This window comes from Lycium barbarum, chromosome 1, assembly GCF_019175385.1.
Source record: "Lycium barbarum isolate Lr01 chromosome 1, ASM1917538v2, whole genome shotgun sequence".
Lineage (NCBI taxonomy): Eukaryota > Viridiplantae > Streptophyta > Magnoliopsida > Solanales > Solanaceae > Lycium > Lycium barbarum.
Window position 1 is genome coordinate 143,418,225 of NC_083337.1, and position 6,737 is coordinate 143,424,961.

General features: G+C 35.8%; 1 non-coding gene across 1 annotated transcript; it reads right to left on the bottom strand.

Annotated features, from left to right (window-relative positions):
• Nucleotides 1-1,393: 1,393 nt before the first annotated feature.
• Nucleotides 1,394-1,492, bottom strand: LOC132619319 (small nucleolar RNA Z221/R21b). Its single transcript, XR_009574679.1, has one exon. It is a non-coding gene; the product is annotated as a small nucleolar RNA Z221/R21b (small nucleolar RNA).
• Between the last annotated feature and the right edge of the window lie 5,245 nt (nt 1,493-6,737).

A 6,737-nucleotide genomic window follows, 5' to 3' on the forward strand; every position in this document is an offset into this window, starting at 1 on the left:
CCGGGAGGAAAAAAGATAATGATCTCCACAGCAACTCCATTAGAAAATCATTCAAATGGAGGACAACACAAGGTCACAACCAAAAGTACAAAAATATAGTAAACACATTAGAGTAAATAATTCGGCATTTGGGAAATTATTGAATTCCGAACCGTACTAATGTCTCTTACCGATTCCAAACTTAAATACCATAATTTTAAAATTTTATTCTTGAATACCATACCAAATACTGAATTACCAAATATCAAATTACCGAAATTCTTGATTCGATTCGGTAATTTATGCCCAGCCCTACTGATATAACTTGAAACCTTAACAACTTGTTTGGATAGTTGTTACTTGTACTGTATTATATAATATTTTCTTTATAATATTGCTTCAGATCGCTCACTTGTGGCATTACAAGAAACATACAATCTATCCCAACATTGTATTCATCAAAATAATACCATACCGTCGAATACAATATGATACATTATAGAACCATAAGTAACCATCCAAACAAGCTCTAAGTTATCTAGGCCTTATTTGCACATGAATTTGCTGGATTAGAATTTATACGCATTCCCAGCCAAACTGCCAAATGCCAAGTTAGACCTTCACGTGTAATCCTTTCAAAAGTCACACTAAAAAATCTAGGTTAAAGTTGTGGCACCTCGAGTGTTCTCTTCAATGAGTCTAATTGTGCCTTGGCAAATCTTCTAGGTAACTTGCGCTAATATTTCATACAACTCTCAAGTATTCTTTCTTCATTACCTTAAAAAGTTTAGTAGATGAATAACCTATAAAACTTTCAATGGCTTATTTAAGCTAACATTGGCAGCTGACATAAAAACTTGACACTAAAGACACTTATCAACTAATCACCACAATAGCTAAGCTAAAATTTACATCAACGGAAGTCAAAACATAATTTTCATCCTGCAATAAATTCAACATATAATATAAGATAAATTCATGTTGCACCAAGACATCCAACTGGAGGAGCATCAGGAAAGGGAGAAATGGCTGTAAGCCAGTGGTATGGGTGGAGTCGGCAAGATTTCAATCCTTATATCAATGAAATATAAATATGATATCTTACCGCCCCACCCACCCCACAAGCTTACATATTTCCTTGGCTTTTTCGTTTAGGCTACTAATCTCAAGGGATTCAAGAATTTAATTTAAAAAAAAAAAAAGGAAAATGAGAAATCAGATTTAAATGAAAATATTTGAGAGAAATAATAATAACTATAGGAGGAGCCATCAGAAACCAAAGTTCATCCCCAGAAGCTTTAGGCTGTTGTACGGTCCGCATCATGGTTTGATCTATAAAGATCCCATCACACGGCTCCTCCGATAATCACTTTCTATGAAAAAAAATTATAATAAAATCGAAAAGAAAGTATAAGAGCTCAGAAGCAAAATGGGTATGAGAAACTTGTCATCAATCAAAAAATAAATTTTTGTAAGAGTGGTGCATGACTTTCTTCAGATCTCATCATAGCTCTTTCAAGAAAATTTAAGAAATTGTAAAGAAAAATAAGAAATTAAACTCTATGTGTGTGTGTTATGTTGGGGGCGGAGGAAGTAGGGATAACAGAAGTGTGTCTTGGTAAGGGACTTTATAAGACTAGAAACCCTAATCTGTGAAATTACCATATTGTTCGCCGCAGTTATAATATTGCAATCTTCGGAAATGAGAACTACATTTTGGGTGTGTTCTGTACGAAGGAGAACATTTTCCCAATTTTATCACGTTGTTTGGTTAAAAATTTTAAAAAATATTTCTTTAGGAAAATAAGTTTCTTAAAAATGAAGAAAACGATTTTCATAATCGAAGTGGGAAAAATAAGTCCACAATTAGCATTTCACCAACTACCCTCCCACCCCAACCATCAAACCCAACAACTCCCACAATCGAGTCCGGAACCAAAATGACCCAGTAAAAATCCAAATGAACCTAAATACCCAAAAAAAAAAAAAAATTGGTACAAAAGTACCTTTAGCGCAGTATTTTACTGCGCGAAAGGATATTGCCTCTGTCTTTTAGCGCAGTAAAATACTGCACTATAGGAGTCCCTTATTTTGCTGAAGCAGACTCTTATTACATTTTCAGATTTTTTTACGTAATTTAGCTGTATATTAATCATGCTTTGAGACTCCGGAACTTTAATATTTTATATAGAACCCTACTTATTTTTGTGCGATTAATAAGGTAGGCTCAATACATCAAGGATACGTAAAAATTTGGATTGTCGTTTTAGTGATTGAAAAGTGCTCGAAGTCCATTTTTGTTTGAAGACTTGTACTCCTTAGCTTTACGTTATTTATGTTTTAGGGTTTCGTGTTATTTGTAAATTAATGCTTAACTTTATTTCGAATGCGTCACCTTTTTTTTTTATTATCAATTTAGGATATGACACACTATAAACAATAATAAAGACTAAGATAATATTTATAAATATAAATATAAACGCTTTAAATATACAATATTTACTTAAACTGTATAAGATTATTGTATATAATAGTGGGTCCCACATGTAGTATGCCGGAGACTATCCTTAGGCTTAAGGCTCATACCATCCCCACCACCCTCGCCATCGTCTCCATCGCCCTTTTTCCTCTTAATAACAGGGCGCTCCAAGTCATGATCATCTTTTCTTCCCCTCGCCCTTGCGTCCTTGACTATAACGTGCTTCTTCTTGGAATCTAGTCCCGCTAGCACGCTCAGAACCTCAGGCTGAGCTGGGTCTGGAAACTCGACCTCTTCCTCATCGGAAGTTGCCACCGCATGCACCGAAGGATGAAACTGAAAAATATATAATAATTAGTACAATTTCTTATTTATATTGAATACATTAACATTTGTTAAATAATCAAACATGTGTATCGACGGGCCTGAGGTGGGTCTGTAGGCGTCTGAGATGGGTCTGGTGCTGAATATGATGTAATCTCCTGGATGAGATGTTGTTCGAGGTCCAAATAAAGGTTAAAAAAATTAAGTTAATATTCACCTTATATTGAATAAAATTGATTTTAAGTAAAAAAACTTATCTGTGGCTCGATAGTCTCATGAGAGGACACCTCTGGCTCGACAGGCTCATGAGAAGGCTCCTGAATGGGTCGCTCCTGTGGACCCACTGGCGTCGAATCCTAAAATATGAAAAATTACGAAATAATAAGTAACATACATATATATATATATATATATATATATTTAAAATAAGCACTTTAAATAATCAAATATGTATTTTAAATATTCAAATATGTATTTTAAATATTCACCGTATATTGAATAAAATTAATTTTAATAAAAAGCTTACATGTGGCTCGACAGTCACATGGGAAGACACCGCTGGCTCGGTAGGCTGATGAGAAAACGCCTGATTGGGTCTGTCACACCCCAACCTTGGTAAGGCGCGACTGGCACTCGGCATCTTATGGGAACCGAGTGAACCAACTGTAACTCACGTTTTCTGTATCTCGAAAGGCAGCATAAGACCAAGGTACTGAAAGATCCGTCAAGCTGTACCTCAAGACCTGCGGGCATGAAGCGCAGCGCCCCCAGCAAAGGGACATCAGTACGAGCAATGTACTGAGTATGCAAGGCGGAAAGTGCAACAAAATAGCCATATACTAAAGATGAGAAGAATAAGAATCAACCTGACATTTCTGAACTACCGATGGAAATCTAGCATATGTATACATACCTTTTCATCTTCTTGCGATCTTTACTAGGTCTGTATACCCTACCATAGTCCTGGTTACCTTATCATCAAACGTTATCTGCACATGTGTTGCGGCGTGCAACCCGATCCATAGATGATACATGCCTCTCTCTCTATACTCTCACATGTTTAACCATATCTATGTACAATACTGTGCCTTTATCTTACTAATCATCCTATACTAACTGCCCAACTGATCAGTGGTAACTGCCCGACCGGCCGTAGCACGGTGGTAATTGCCCGACTGGCTGCAGTCCAGTGGTAAATATACATCTGCCCAACTGGTCGTAAACCAGTGGTAAATACATATATATATATATACATACATACATACATACATCTTCCCAACCGGCCGTAGCACAGTGGTAATAACTACCCAACTGGTCGTAGACCAGTGGTAACTATGATCAACATCATAATCAAACTTCTACAAGTAATTTATATGCACTTCTCATGGTCTTCGCTTAACCCGTAGTGTCTACATAATCATATAAGCCTTATAAGCACATCTCTGGCCATTAGTACTTCTTCCCACTTGACTAGACTATAACCAAATCCTAAGATATAACATGAACCTCTCTTCGAACATTAAATACCTCATTAAAGATCCTCTGCTAGCACTCTACTAATGTCCTAGAAGACATTCCTTAAGAACCTGTTCCTAAACTCATTGGATTATTATTATGAAACCGCCATCATGAACACGTCTCACCTTGGAGGAACAAAGTCATAAGATGAGATCAACATCAATAAATAACTTCAATAGCCATGAAACAAGCTCAATGATATCACAAGAATATCGGGAACTGTAAGCTTTGGTACTTTTAGAAACGAGGCTATTGAAGATGTCATAAATAGGTTCACAACAAAGGAATCATGCCTTAAGAAAGGAAGGTTTAGCCTTAATATACCTGGAATCTTGGTCTTTGACCTTCCCACTTATCTCCTGACTTGTAATCTACATATAAAATCATTTATACTATTATTAGGCTCACCATCATACACTTGTCTTAAGCCTTTAATTAAAATCCCTTTAGAATCTACTGAAATTCGGGCAGCATCTCCCCTGTTTATATGCCTAACCCGAAATCTCAATTCAGCAACCAACAACAACAACAATAATACCAACATCAACAACAATATTATCAACACCAAAATATTCCATAAACATCTCACACGATGTTTTATCCAATTTCCCGACCCATAAATTCATTATACGCTCATTTAGTAACTTTTCATCCGTAGATAAGCTTAAATCAATACTAATAAGGAAAGACTCATACCTTTCACCCGCTAGAATTGCAATATCTTCGATTATCACCTTGACTCCAAGCCAAGTTTCACCGCAATTCGATATTATAATCGCAGCTATGTGTTATCCGAACTTAAATTCGGGGATTTCACTTAATTTGCGTTAAAATCTAGTGGACAGAAATTGGGAGAATTTTCTAGAAGATTTGGGAAATATTTGGAAAATTCTTGGTTGAAAAATGAGGCTTAGAATCTGATTTGATCCTTAAATAATGGGTAAAATTCGGGTCGGGTCACTGTAGCAAGTCGGTATTGTAGCAGTTACTGTGGCAGCACTGTAGCAGCATGGTTACTGCAGCAGTGTTTCTACTCTGTCAGCCTAACTTGTAACGTCCATAATTCTCCACTTCGATGCCGTATCGACGAGCGGTTTGTTGCGCTGAAAACTAGACATGACGAACTTTATTTTAGGCATTTACTTTGCTTCAAAACTCCTCATCTACTAAAAGATATCCTTTCTCCAAGTTGGGCCAAAATTGCCCCTTATATTTTCTTTCAAGTTCCAACAAATTTAGTTTCCTTAATTCACTTGCCCTTCAATTCTTTCATAGCTTACTATATGAACTTAAATCCTTATAACCATACGTTAAATACATATAAGCTCACATACCTCCTGAAAGGTAGCTCGAATCTCAACATACGAAACTACCGGGGTGTAACAGGGTCGCTCTTATGGATCCACTGACGTCGAACCCTAAAATATGAAAAATTACGAAATAATAAGTAACATATATATTTAAAATAAGTATTTTAAATGATCAAATAAGTATTTTAAATACTAACCGGGATTAAAAAGTCATCGAAGTCAAGAATCTTGGGTCCGTCTAAATTCCTCACAGGCCGCTCATCAGCTCAACCATGGCCGTAATGAGCACCCAATCATGTTATACCCGACCAACGGACACTCAACGATAGATACTGCCCCGAAACAATATCTCTAAGACAGTGGGGTATGGGGGGCGCTCGCGTAAAAGAGCCCACACTCTCTGCAGCCTACGGGGACGGAGCCTAGTCGATATCCCTATAGTATCAGCCCATAATAACTCTGACCTATGATTGTCTTGCAGAGACAATACTGATCTATCATCTGGCCCCGGGTGATCATCGGGTCCCGGGGCAACATTCGGATCCATGAAAGAGTTGGGTCTGTAAAAACTAAATTAGTCATTATTCTTGAAATTAAAGAGAAATTATATTAACTAATTAATCATTTGTAGGGAATGTGTGAATTATGTTGTATTATATCTTGTGAATAATTAACATCGGATAAACAATTTCACAAATAAATAAAGTAACAATGCCATAATTAACATAATAGGAGATTGCTATATTTTGGGGGCATCTAGTCTCTATGCACGTGCGTTGCACGAATATTTCTTGTCGATTTTTATAATATTATTTATATATTTATTCTATTGATAAGTAACTTGAAAAAATAATATCTAATTATTATCTTGAATACAATATTTATTTTGAATGTATAAAAATCAAATATTTACTTCCTCGCACGATTCTGAATATTTGATTTGGTAATTTTGTTATCAATCTTTAGTAGATAGTCTTTTCCAAAAATTATTTTCACTCTCCAACCAAATATTGGAAGAAAATAATTATTTTTCAGAATAACTTTCGTCATATTAAATGTGCAGTAAATTTAATATGTGATAGTAAGGACACGAGGTTTTGAATATTCAGCAGTAACATTTGTTTAGA